Source organism: Eutrigla gurnardus (genome assembly GCF_963514095.1).
Source record: "Eutrigla gurnardus genome assembly, chromosome: 3".
In the NCBI taxonomy this organism is placed as follows: domain Eukaryota; kingdom Metazoa; phylum Chordata; class Actinopteri; order Perciformes; family Triglidae; genus Eutrigla; species Eutrigla gurnardus.
In genome coordinates, this window is record NC_139917.1 from 6388752 (window position 1) to 6403021 (window position 14270).

A 14270-nucleotide genomic window follows, 5' to 3' on the forward strand; every position below is an offset into this window, starting at 1 on the left:
CAGTATTTATTTGCATTATCTCTGTAAATAGATCGATATCGAATCGAATCGGATCGAATCGTGGATCGAATCGGATCGTGACCTTATGAATCGGAATCGGATCGATCCAGGAAATTCGGATCGATTCCCAGCCCTAGTGATCAATGTGTAGTGATCAGTGTGTAGTGATCAGTGAGTAGTGTGGAGTGATCAGTGTGTAGTGATCAGTGATCACCGTGTAGTGATCACCTTGTAGTGATCAGTGTGTAGTGATCAGTGTGTAGTGATCAGTGTGTAATGATCAGTGATCAGTGTGTAGTGATCAGTGAGTAGTGTGTAGTGATCAGTGTGTAGTAGGGTTGTGAACGATAAACCGATGCGACCGGATATTCGGCTCAATCGATACGAATTATCAATGAATTCCTAGATGAATCCATTATAGAGTCATGGATCGGGTATCGTGAGACTTTGAAGTTAGTGTATAGTTATAGTATAGTGTGTAGTTATCAGTGATCAGTGTGTAGTGATCAGTGAGTAGTGTGTAGTGATCAGTGTGTAGTGTGTAGTGAGCAGTGTGTAGTGATCAGTGTGGAGTGTGTAGTGATCAGTGTGTAGTGATCAGTGTGTAGTGATCAGTGATCAATGTGTAGTGATCAGTGATCAATGTGTAGCGTGTAGTGATCAGTGTGTAGTAATCAGTGAGTAGTGTGTAGTGATCAGTGTGTAGTGATCAGTGTGTAGTGATCAGTGATCAATGTGTAGCGTGTAGTGATCAGTGTGTAGTGATCAGTGTGTAGTGATCAGTGATCAATGTGTAGCGTGTAGTGATCAGTGTGTAGTGATCAGTGTGTAGTGATCAGTGATCAATGTGTAGCGTGTAGTGATCAGTGTGGAGTTCAGTGGAGCACATCAATGTTCTGCTTCCTCCCACCACAGTCACTTAGTTCAGTAACCCGTTTGGTTTCGATGAATCCTGATGTTATGGCAGTGGCAAATGTTGTATATTCAAGTGGAAATATGCCCATTTCATGTTTCATTCTTCTGTGTCCATCATGTCCTGCTGTGTTAAAGGCGTGGCGTCTAACAATCTGCCTCTGCTGCTACGTGAACTCCAAAGAAATGTTCTTCATGCTTCAAAAGATTTCGTCATTTCAGAGTATTTTCACAGGATTTATTCAAAATCAAGCTTTAATTCTCTTCATCTGTTCCTTTTGTTCCCGATGTGGGATGTAATTAAGTTATTATTACTTTTGATTTATTTTAATAAGGAGTTAATTGTTCAAGTGTAATGGTAAATGGACCTGCATTTACTGAGCCCATTCTGGTCCACTCAAATCACTTTACAACATTCACTAGGTACTAACACACACACACACACACACACACACACACACACACACACTGATGGCAGAGGCTACCACACACCTGCTCATTCACACTACAGGTCCGTATCTTGCCCAAGGACACTTGGAGTGAAGGAGCTGGGATTTGAAGCACAGATCTTCAGATTAGTGGACCCCTCTCGATCCCTGAGTTATAGGTGTGTGTGTGTGTGTGTGTGTGTGTGTGTGTGTGTGTGTGTGTGTGTGTGTGAGGCAGCAGCTCCTCTGGTTGAGAGGCTTCTCTATCAGTGTCAGTGGAGTGCGTTGGAGGGACTCATGTGGACTGTGGACTTTAGGTTGACGTTCATTTCAGATTTGGGAAGATAATTGATTTCTGTAATATTGATGGTGCAAAAGCCAGTAGGCTGATGCATTTTGCAGTTTCGCTAAGCGTGTTTATACCTCAAACGTGCAAATTCATATTTGCTTTCATTTTCATCTGCATCTCACTGGTACGTATTCAGCGTTTATTTTTAGTTCTTTTGTTCTGCAGCTTTGTGAATCAGTTATTAGCCTGTAAAAGCGTGTCCCCCCCAGGCTGTAATCACTCTTGTTTTAGTAGTCATAAAATGTCCCAGAAATAATGGAATACAACTTTTATCTTTGATGCACTGAGGCAGTGTGTGTTTGAGAGAAAAGGCTGGGTTATCACTGGCTGTCTGTGAAATACTGATTTAATATCAGCAGCATTCATAATAATAGTTGTTGTTATCCTGGATACTAGAGTGTGATGACTTTGAGTGGATTTTCCAGGATGAAGATCAATAGAGGAATGACTGAATATTCCTTATTTGTTTTAGATGTTTCCCATTAAAATAGAAATGTCAATGCTTAAATCACATATTTGCTAAAGTTATTGCACATGCACAAATCATTTCTCTCTATTCTGTCTTTCTCTCTCTCTCTCTCTCACACACACACACACACACACACACACACACACACACACACACACACACACACACACACACACACACACAGACCATATGTCTAGGTGGCCTGAATGCATTGAGCTCATGTGGCTCAAAAACAACTTTCATTTTAATGTTCAAAGTAGAAGCTTTTACATAGAAAATAATGGAGGACTTTTATTGTGGAGAATTTACATGATTGTGTGTTTATCTTATTAGCAGAGCTTTGTTAGGTTCAAGGTATCTTCATTATCCCACCGGGGCCATTTGTAGTGCAGCCAGCAGAACAAACACAACAATCAATGGACAATGTAATCTAAACAACATCAACAATAGAAGGCATACAGAGATGGTCCGCTATTTAAAAGGCCAGGGACAGCAGGGAAGAATGCGTTTTTAAGTCTGTTAGTCCTGCATCTGGGTCAGATAGATCTGCAGTCTGACGGAAGCAACGTGAACTCGATATTAAGGATCTACGCCTGCTCTTGAATTACACAAGTCTACTAATCCTGCAGGGAGAGAGACTAAGCAGCAAACATAACAAGGGACTTCTATTGTGAAGAGTTTTCAGGGCTATGTGTTCATCGCCAAATGAGTGAAGCTTTGTTAGCGACTGTTGGTCAATAAAACAAGGCTACTATTCCTGCAGGGAGGAAGAGAAAGCAATAACAATAACGGGCCTTTTATTGTGAAGAATCAAATGAAATATGTTTATCCGCCATTTTACAGCCGCTCCTTTGACTACCAAATATATCCGATCGCTCTCCTTTGTGGCTGGTTGAACCCACACATACATGTGGAGACAGCTGAGTCACAGTTTGGGTGCTCGCATCACAAACATCATGTTTAAAAGAGCAACCATGATGTCTTCTCTGCTGTTAGTGCAGACCAACATAGAGGGACATGAGGGACACGTTTATGCTTTCATACCCAACCAGCTTCTCTTCACATTGATGAAACTGAGTCTTATGGTTTGAAGCAATAAAGAAACACAGCGTTGGTGTGAATGATCAGTAATTCATCTGCGTTCTCACGTCTGCTGTGGCTTTAGACTTTGTTTAAACCGTCCTGCCTCAACGATCACGGACACGCCTCCGTCCTAAATATGACAGGAAGCTGAAGTCTGATGATGGAAACATATTTAGAGTGGCACTGTTGCACATTGGTACGTCTCAGGAATACTGGGTTCTGTGTTCTGCCCTCTCCATACCAGGTTCTCTGGGCGAGTCATAATGAATTGATAATGCTGCCCAGTGCCAGCGCTTTTGAGCTGTGTGAGCCTTATGAACATTAAAAACAATGTGGAGAGCGTTATCAAAACAGTCTCACAGCCTTTTTAAGTCAAAGAAATAAGAACTGTTGATCATAATTGTGTTATTTCTTTTTTGATCAAGTATAATGAATGAATCATTCTTCATATTTCACAGGAAAAACATTGCCAGATGAATGAATATTCAGAAGAAGGTTGTGATATGTGTAAATAACAAAATGTGTATTTATCTGTAGTACATTTTACTACGAAGCTTAAGTTAATAATAGTAATAATAACACTCCCACTGACAGAGCTCTGATCTGCTGGTGTCTTTGATTCCCTGAAGGAGTTGAGAATGCAGTAATCCTGCTGATGCTGGCTGATACACACTTGAATGAGGCCACTTAGACACACGTTTCTCCACTTCAAGCTCTGCTTATTCAGCCAGCAGGAATACCTTAATTATCTAACTGATATCAGTGGAAGCCGACGTTCGGCTGAAACTCAACTGTGCTGAATTATAGTATTTAGGGAAATGTAAATATAATAAGAATAAATATTGGACTGAGCGTGATACTTCAGGATACTCAGAGAAGAGCATGTTTGGGTGCTATTTCTGGCTAATCTCAAAATATATTTCACTTAGACAGGATTGTACAACTGTTAGTTCCTGTTGTTCCTTTATCTCTCTCTCTCTCTCTCTCTCTCTCTCTCTCTCCACACCTCTGTGTCATAGTCTGCGATGGCATCGGTGCAAAGAGCAAACACTTGTTAAATGTGAGAGTGTGGGGCACTTCTCTGTAGAAGCTAAAAACTGTGGTGTGTGTGTGTGTGTGTGTGTGTGTGTGTGTGTGTGTGTGTGTGTGTGTGTGTGTGTGTGTGTGTGTGTGTGTGTGTGGGCGGGGCACTAACACATAGACATGGAGCTCATGCCCGTTCAGGTTTAGGAATATAGATTTGGTAGAAGATGGTTAGCAGCGAGTGACTGGTTGTCGAGTGTTACTGGGGTTCATCTGCTGCTGCTTTTAGTTCAGTAGGAACCGGACCGTTTCTATGTGGTCTCATCGTCTTTCTTCTTCACCCTCATGTCTCGTCTCTTTATCTCTTTGCTTTTATGATAAAGTTCCCTCTACAAGTTCCCACAAGGAAGTAGAAGAAGACGGAGGAGAGCAAGCAGGTGTATTTTATTAATCCCAGTTGGGACATTCAGTTTGATCCACTGTGTTATGTAACGCACACACAGCCCTGAAACACACACACACACATACTAATATTGGAAAGGGCCGGCCCACCTACCCGAGCGGTTCCGGGTTCAGTTGCTTGCTCCAGGTACCGGTCCACTCTCTGGACTTGGGGACTGGAGGGTTCATGTCAGGCCGCTGGGTGCAAATGACTAATTTACGGTTTGCGTCATGAGGGGAGAAATGGAGTGAGTAAATATCACATCACTCTTCTCGTTGTAGTGTGCTTCCCCCGTCTTCTTATTTCCTCTTCCAGTCGACCAAAAGACAAATAGAAATCATGTAAGTCATTCAGCACGAACCCTGCTTCTCTTAATCTGGACTTTCCATGTGCTTTTAAACAATAATCACTAAGATCTTATTTTGTGAACTCAGCAAGAATCCTGTTTCTCTTAAGATCATGAACCAGAACCTTCCTGTGACGTACCGGAGCTGATAAGATCATACATGAGGACTCCAGAAACACTGAGAGTCTGCACTCTGACTAACCACCGCATGAAGTCACTGCACTCACATGGAATCTCCCATTTCTCAAGAAATTCCACAATTTTTTTTTCATTTCATAAAGTTTTGTGTATGTTTTTATCACTGGAGAACAAAATAAAGTGTTAGTGATTCAGCCATCGCTAGTTTACCCAGGAAGTGAACATACTGGCCACACTGGACCTGCATACTGGAACCAGTAGCATCCTGACTCCTTTCTGACCCCCATGTTTTACTGTTTTTTAGCTGCTGTACGCTCCTGAACGACTGCTTCAACCTTAGACTCCCGTCTGCATCACACCTGCCAACACAGGTAATGATGTATGACTGCACACGCACACACACACACACACACACACACACACACACACACACATGCACGCTGTCTGACAAAGACGTGTGTGTGTGAGCTCCCAGCTCTCAGTCCAGAGTTTAGCTCTTCCAACTGTACTGGCTATCATTTGTTGCACAGGGAGTTGGTGGAACTCGCAGCAAGTGTTGAATGAAGCCACAAACACCCAACACACAGAGCCGCTGTATTCAGTGTTCATTTCATTCATGCTTTCCTCTGTCAGCCGGGTAAAAGCTGCAGCTTATCACGGCTGTCCTGGACACAGAGGTGGGACATGAAAGGAGGAGGAGGTGGTCTGAAAAATGTGGTTCTTTTTTTCTTCTGGTTTATTTGCATGTTCTGCTGTGCATCGTTGTCGCCATTATTTCAGAACGTTTGCGTAGGTATGTGTCAATAAATATGTTTATTGCCACGTTCATGCTTCAAAGGTACAGTTCACATGATTTTCCTCTTCTTCTTGAATACCAATCTAGATTGGTCTAGTTGCCTGGCGTTGGCGATGTTGGCCGTTCTCTTCAATGTAATGGGACTATATGGCACTCAATAAATATATTATTATTATATGACAGTGTGAATCATGACCCGGTTACTTCAGAGAAGCCATGGACTTTGTTGTGAGCGGTTTCATGTCAGAACTATGATGGAAATAAAAGAGATATAATGAAGCGATTTTGATGAAACATTACTATTACAGCTTACATTTGGCTCATTTCCATGTCATGATTATTGAAACGAATTTTCAAAAATATGCTTCTGACTTTTAAAACGGCACTTAAACATACTGGAGTCCTGTCAACTTAGATTTTGTTAAGAAACTAATATTTGATTGTGTCTCAGAGAGGACACACACTTTTTTAGTCGACATGGTTCACTAGTCATAAATCCTAAATATAAATAAGTCATAAATTATTAGGTCGCCTGCTTAATTAAAGGGTCTGTTTTTGTATTTGAATCAGGCTTTAGGTAGACAGCTTTCCTCGTAACTCCTGATGATATTCATGACTATTATGGTGACGTATTATGGGTGATTTTTGTCATCCTGTGTCGACCCATCATATATTGATATTTACATGAATATCAGTCATATATATAATCATATTTTGCATGAATGAGTCATAACCTGAGCCGCATCATTTCTGTTGGTGGTTGCTTAATGATGAAATAGTCATAGGTAACGTTGATGATAATGATGGTAAACATAGGAACAGATTGAGCCAGCCTACTAATAATACATGTGATAAAACAATATGAACAAAGCAGAAACTTTGTGAAAGACATCTGCAGAACCCCCCCCCCCCCCCCCCCCCCCAGACAATATTATTTTTTTTATTTCCATCTTTGATGTTCTGAATGAGGCTTTCCGAGATATGAACACTTTTCTCCTCACAGCTGTTGAACTAAAAACATTTCAAGTGGTCTCCTCCTTTTGTCTTCCTGTCACATTTTCTTGTCTCATCCCCTGCCTCCCCCCTCCCCCCTCCTCCTCCCCCCTCCCCCTCTTTTGCTCTTTCTTAGACAGCTCTATAAAAAAAAACCCACCATGATATATGATGTTGCTCTGACCAAAACACTAAAAAAGTCCCACAGCGATGTAAGCAGCACAGTACGCTGACTTACACATGCACGCACACACACACACACACACACACACACACACACACACACACACACACACACAAGCACGCACACACGCAGCACGCACGCACCGCACACACACACACACACACACACACACACACACACACCATATTGGAATAATGTACACATCACAGTTTTTCTGTTTGGTCAATCTACTCTACTCTCCCGCTAAAGTCCCAAGTGGGTACGTTGACTTTTATGTTGGACAACACACACACACACACACACACACACACCCTATCACACACACACTCCATTTCAAATATGTCAATTTCAATCGCGCTCCCCAGTTTAAAGGGCCAGTGTGTAGCAACCAGCTGAACCCCTGAATAGTGCCGACCCTCCACTGAGCCCTTCCTTTCCACGGCGGCGGGAACAGGAGACAAACTGAGCAAACCTTGTAACTTGTAATGCGGTTCAGGGCACTCGGCGGTCATCATACCATAATATCACAACTTTACACCGCGTTGTGACTTCATGACTGCAGGTTCACACGTGTGTTGGAGAACATGAAAGACTTTCTGGAGTTCGGTGGTGCATGGTGGTGTCCCTGAAGAGGACCCAGTCACTACATGAAGGGCTCATTCTAAGCTAACGAGAACACAATGATGAGTTGAGGATATATGTGGTTGCACTTATAAGCTCGTTGCAGTGCAGAGAGAGCACAGAGACACACAGCTGCCAGCTTTGGTTGATGTACATGAATGGAGAGTTCTAAAAGCTCAGTAGAACGTGTGTGTAGGATGAATTATTCTGGAATAGATGTTTGCTACATTAACACTGATGGCACAGTGTGAAAATCTGCATTGTAGAAGATAAAGATAACAAATCAATCACACTTGGTTTTCTATAATGGTTTTCATGTCCAAAGCATTTGATGCCTGCATTCATGGGACATGTCTCTAAATGTGCCTTCTATCTTCCATTTACAGAATGCATTTTATTTTAGTGCAAGCAAACGGCACTCGCATGATTACAGCTATATTTATTTTCCTTTCTAGACCCTGTATATTGTATATTTAATACAAGCATCAGGGCTGGTGGCAAGAAGCTGGTGATTGGAGTGATGATACAGAAGTTACCATTCAACTTATTCTATTGTGACACAAGTACAACACACAAAGTACACACCGTCATATGCATATGCATTTTATAAAGTACTAATCACCCTGACATACTGTAGATGATTCATGACTACTCAACAGAAGGACTCCTCCCTTCTTGCTTCTCACAGAAAGACATTCATACCTAACCCCACCTAACTCCACTTTCAAACACACACACACACACACACACACACACACACACACACACACACACTCATATATATGTGTATTATTAGTATTATTTAATGTTTCATTTCATTTGATAAATTATTTTATTTTTGCTTGTTACCTGTTTTAAACTGTAGGGTGACCTTGAGTGTTGGTTTATTTCAAGGTGCCCTGAAATAAATTCATTATTATTATTATTATTATTATTATTATTATTATTATTAATAATAACAAACATTATTTGCCTTTTTGTAATTTTACAAATGTCTTATTTCGTGCTCATGTGTTGGGGACACTCTGCCTTGCAGTAAAGAACCTACTTTTGAAATGAGAAATGACCGCGATAAAAAATGACAGTATTTATGACAGTATAAACCATAAAATAGACGACCAAGTTGTTAACTATTTCCTTTACTTAAAACTCCTTCCTGAGAGTCCATTTCAGATTGTGATGGTATTTCTAAAGGTTGACCCCCTAATCCACTTTCCTCCCTCTTCACTTCCTGACATGGGCCCCTGAGGGAGCATAAAAGCCAATCAAGTGGCTTTAACTGTAGGGAGGTGGTTCCTTTGGGACAATAAAGACCAATACAATGGCCAGGAAATAGGGCTGGACGATTATGGAAAAAATAATAATCATGATTATTTTGATTGGTATTGAAATCATGATTAATAAACACAATTATTCATTGATTTATTGAGCCACCAAAACTCAACTTTAAATATAACTTTTAGAAAAAAAATAGAAATAAATTAGTCACAAGTAAAATAATAAAATAATAATATATGAAATAGTATATAAATAATAATAAAAATAAAAGCAATAAAAAAACAAATAAAAATAAATACCCAGTCTGCATGCACTCAGACTGTTCTCCCTCAGTTTGCTTCCTACAAACTGAGGTTTTTGGCAGGAACACCAGTCTTTTCACTTCAGGCAGGAGGGGAGGAGAGGCTACAGGCTTGATGAACTTTTAAACAGAACAGAAAGTGAGTAGAAATACGGTCCACGTAATGTCCAGCTCAATGTTTTGCCATGGTAATGGCTCCCCCTTAAACGTCAATGATTCAAAGTATCAATCGAGAAGCCCCCTGGGTCAACTCGCAATTTGTCTGTCAAATCGCTGCACTTTCTTTTCCAGCTGAGTCATTACACAGAGAGCAACAGGAAGCACATAGGCTGTAAATGGATTCTCGTCTCACAATGACCTGCAGAAGGAAGAGGGGAGAGAAATGCGACGGAGAGCAGTGGGCTTGTTTCTGTCCGTTGTTCCGGCGCTGTATGTGGGTGAAGTCCATTAAACTAGTCGTGAACCAGAGGCAGCAGACTCCTCTGCTGGGAGATGTGGTGCAGCAGGCGGCTGGACTGTACCATAACATCCCAGAGGGAAACGGCATGAACCACAAACACGTGACTAATGATGTCCACTCCCATACTTCTATGGTCAATTAGAATTCAAAGCTATCAACATTAAGTACGGAAGTCATACACATTGTTTTTAACATTTTAATTAGATTTCCAAAAATGTTCAGAATTCAAAAAAAGTGTTCAGGAAACAGTAAATTGCAGCTGTCCCCGAACATTCACACGTTGGACGGCGTTTCAAGGCTCACTTTTGATGGACTGCACACTTTTCTGCATGAGTTGAATTTAATGAACCGACACATATATCTTATTTAACTGTGTTCAATGATGCAATGACAGATTGCACACTTGCATGTATGTGTGCATCTTTGCTTGTGCTGCACACTATGCACTTCACCTGTGCAGTGGGACTTGGCCCCCACTGGAAGTGGCCTCAGGGTCACATTGTGACCTTGTTTCCACACTCAACGGTGAGAGAGAGAGAGAGTGCAGATTAAACACACTGTAGAATCACTGTCAAGAGTCCAGTTGTCGCTCCGTGCCCTTGCTGGTCCTCTTGAACTTGGCTGTCTTTGAGTCCCTGTAGATCTTTACTGTTGCTGATTCCATTCAACATGTCCATTCATTACAGAGAACAAACGCCTCCAGAGGCCCTCCAACACCACAGCAATCAAAGCCCTCTGTTGATGAGAGTCTAGCTAGCTATTAGCAAGTCTCGTTAGCATATTGTTGATGTAATTGTATACTTAATTGCTAATTAGAAGGCTACTCACTAATTGCACTGATTGAATATGTAATTGGTGTGTGGTGATTTTCTTAGTAGCAACGTGAATGGAGACGCTTTCACTGGGTTTTTCTTTTCCTTTGTTTCGTTGTTGACATCGTTAACGCTTGCATTATTTCCAGTGTTTATGGCTGCAGGTGGAATGACATCACATGACTAGGGTTGAAAAAAATCACGATTGCTGCTTTCTTCTTGGCATGTCCACGCAGCACCAGCACAACAACGTTTGTCCTCTATCGTATTATGTGTGCAGTTTTGTGTGACCCTGACATTTTCAATCACCTTCATATCAAAACACATTTATGGATATACTTCAAAATGCGTAGCAGTAGAAGTTGAAGTAGTAGTAGTAGTAGTAGGAGGAGGAGGAGGAGGAGGAGGAGGAGGAGTAGCCAGCCATGTTGGGAAAAAAAGTAGCCATCTGGAGGGAGAAAATATTTTGGACATAAAGGCTCAAATTTGGAACCTCTGGTAAATATCGTAGCGCCAGTACTATATCATATACACAGATCTTAGTTATTGCATATTTTAATTGCCTACCCTATAGCAAACATTTAGCCCACACAGTCTGTAAATAGCTATTCATATTTAAAAGCACCTATTTCTAACTGATCATTAGACCATATTTATAAGTATGGATGACATAATGTATATGAGGTAGAGAAGACATATTTTGGGCATATATATCACATATAAAACTGCAAAATACTGCTTGATTTTAAAGCATACTTTGGGCCACCTTCAAACACTGGTCAAACCTCATGCCCTGAAGCGAGCACTTCTCTCCTCTACTTCAGCTGGCCGGCTGGTACCACCATCGCTGAAATCAAACAAATGTCGCTCAGCAAAGTCCAGACTCTTCTCTGTTCTGGTCCTCAGTGGTGGAACGAACTCCCGACCAATGTCAGGACAGCAGAGTCATTTGCCATCTTCCGAAAAAGGCTCAAGACTCACCTGTTCAGACTTCACCTCGACTCTAGTCTGTAGCATGACCTACTAACACCCCCCCCCCCCCCCCAAAAAAAAGCACTTCCATGTTCTTACCTATAGCACTTTGATCATAGCACTGTTGTTCTTAAGGTATGTTTGCTGAACAGCTACTACTTTACTCAGACGAGGATCTAACACTTGTTTCTATGAGGGATTGTGGCGAGCGATCACCGAGCAGTTTAGGATCGGGGACTTGGAAATCAAAACTATTTTATTAAAGTTAAAAATGGAAGAGTGACGTCCGGTTTTCAAACCAATATATTTGTTTCCCATGAGCAGCTTCCCTCTCCGTCTTCTATGTTGCTGACTTCTTCTTTACAACCTTTTTTCTTCTTTTTCTTCTATCCACGTTACCTTTTTAAGGGTTTCAATGAGAAGTGAAGATAACTCAGTCTGTCTGTTTGTCTCTCTACGCCTGTTTCTCCCCCCCTAGCTCACCCTTGTCACTCTCTGATGATAGATAGTCACCAGTTACAGGACCTAACACATCATTTAGGATCGGCACTCTCCCGCACACCCAACAGAGTTGTTTCTGAGTTAGTGCACAGCTAATGGGAAACGGTGTTTACAGCCACGGACCCCGACTGTCATTACTCTGACACACACACACACACACACACACAGACACACACACAGACACACACACAGACGGAGATGCTCAACCAGTCAATCTTACAGAGAGATGGCAAGAGAGGAAAAGGTAAAGAAGGAATTGAGGGCCGTTGACAATATGAAGAGGAGAAAGAGAGATATGAAGGAAATAGCAAATCTAAAATAACCAGCTTTTAACTGCTTTGTGGTATGGATATTAATTAAAATTGACAACATTATAGTTCATTCTTACAGAAAATATTTGTGGAAGATTGAATGGAATCAGAAATAACTATCAAACATTTCAATCAATTTCAGTCAACGTGCAAATCCATCAGTTAAATTTGGATGATGCCATTTCTGAGCTTAATGAATCATGACTAATTAAGAGATAACTTTAGTACAAACTTAGAAGTGACATTAAATATAAATCAGCAGGTAAAGACAATGAAATGTTGGAGAACACAACACGTTAATGGTCTAGTTACTTTATTCTATTTTTATGGCATTCTTCTTTTGTTCATTTAATTAAAATATATTGTAACTTTATCCTGTTAATGTTTTTTATTCATACTAATTTATCTTCGTTGCTTTCCATATTCATCCAACTACATAGCTTCTTCTTCTCATCAAACAATACACAGGATTTTACACAATAAATAATTTCATTGCAATCAAGATATGATTGCATTCAAAATAATGTGGCTGGGATGACTGTAACCATGGCAACTCAACAGGTACCATGTTATTATACAGCACATGTGTGCATTGATCAAAGAATACCATTTTAATGTGATTGATTATAATATTTCCTGATTAGCTTGGTTAGTGGAGCACTCCTGCAGCTTACATTGTCTCAGTCCTCACTCGCTTGTGAACGTCCAAAATGGAAATAGCAACGGTGTGTGTGTGTGTGTGTGTGTGTGTGTAATTGAATGAAAACACATCAATAATTAGCATGTGTAATGGTTTGGTTGCTCCTAGATGACTTTGAATATATAATTATGTGTTTGGTTGGATTTAGTGAGAGAGTGAGAGCTGTGGACTATGTCTAATGACACACACACACACACACACACACACACACACTTTAGACTTATTCCACAACTTCCCGTCCTCATGTCAGATTCTCATGCTGCTTGTTGTGCTTCCCATCACACTCATCCTGCTACGTTCCCCCTCTCACAACTCCACCATGTTTTGGTTGTGGTATCAGGTGGATTATGTGGAGGCTGGTGGCACCAGTGAGTGTTGGTGTGTGTCTAAACACTGTTACAAATAGAGGTTTTTTTGCTTCGTGGTTCCCCAGTGAGCCGGTGAAATTGACTTGTCACAATATGTTACTTTAGTTCCATCCGTCTATCACTCCATCTCTCTCTGCTCCAGTCCCCTCGTCCCTAATGTAGTTATAGCACAATATACTGGCAATTGATGAAATCTATGTTTGGTTATGTCTGTGCGTCTGTATATGTATGTGTTTGAAAAGGCACTACAGGCTGCACCAGCACGCTGAGCCAGGGGCCAGACAGAGCAGCACATGGCTCTCTAGTATTGTGTGAATGCAATTGCATGCTGCACCAGTTTAAACACAGATACAATGACATTATTGTTGGACACTAGTCCATACGTTTACTCTTACTGTCCTGGCTGCGGTTGATCCATTTTTACTAAGGTCAGTGGAGTGACAGATCATGTTACTGTGCTGAGCTCAGTGAAAACGTTTTCAGTGGTTTTAGTTGGAGGATTTACAGATGTTGTTGGAAATGGGACTTTTGATTAGGCCTATTTTTTTTCTTTGGTCCATTCAATTTGATCATGTTAGTATGTACCACAAGCAACATTTTAAAAATGATTTATGTTCAAATTAGCTGTACGTTTTCTTTTAATTTTTAACATTTAGTCAAAGACAGGACGTTCTCATTCAACCCCCCCTGTTCATTTAACACAAAGTAAAACCTCCATTCATTTGAGATTCAGTGCAAAGTGTTAACGTCTCATTGTGTTCCATTCGGCAGATTTTGTTAGAA

The 14270-nt window shown here is 40.9% G+C and overlaps 1 protein-coding gene across 5 annotated transcripts in view; it reads left to right on the forward strand.

Moving 5' to 3' along the window:
• Positions 1-5507: 5507 nt before the first annotated feature.
• Positions 5508-14270, forward strand: part of LOC311010747 (teneurin-3) — a 317927-nt gene continuing 309164 nt past the window's right edge. For 3 of the 5 annotated variants that reach the window (XM_084005346.1, XM_084005347.1, XM_084005350.1), the window contains exon 1: positions 5508-5561. The gene's annotated coding sequence lies outside the window, so the exon portion shown is untranslated. The remainder of the gene's footprint in view (positions 5562-14270) is intronic. The other 2 variants (XM_084005348.1, XM_084005349.1) reach the window with 1 other exon arrangement.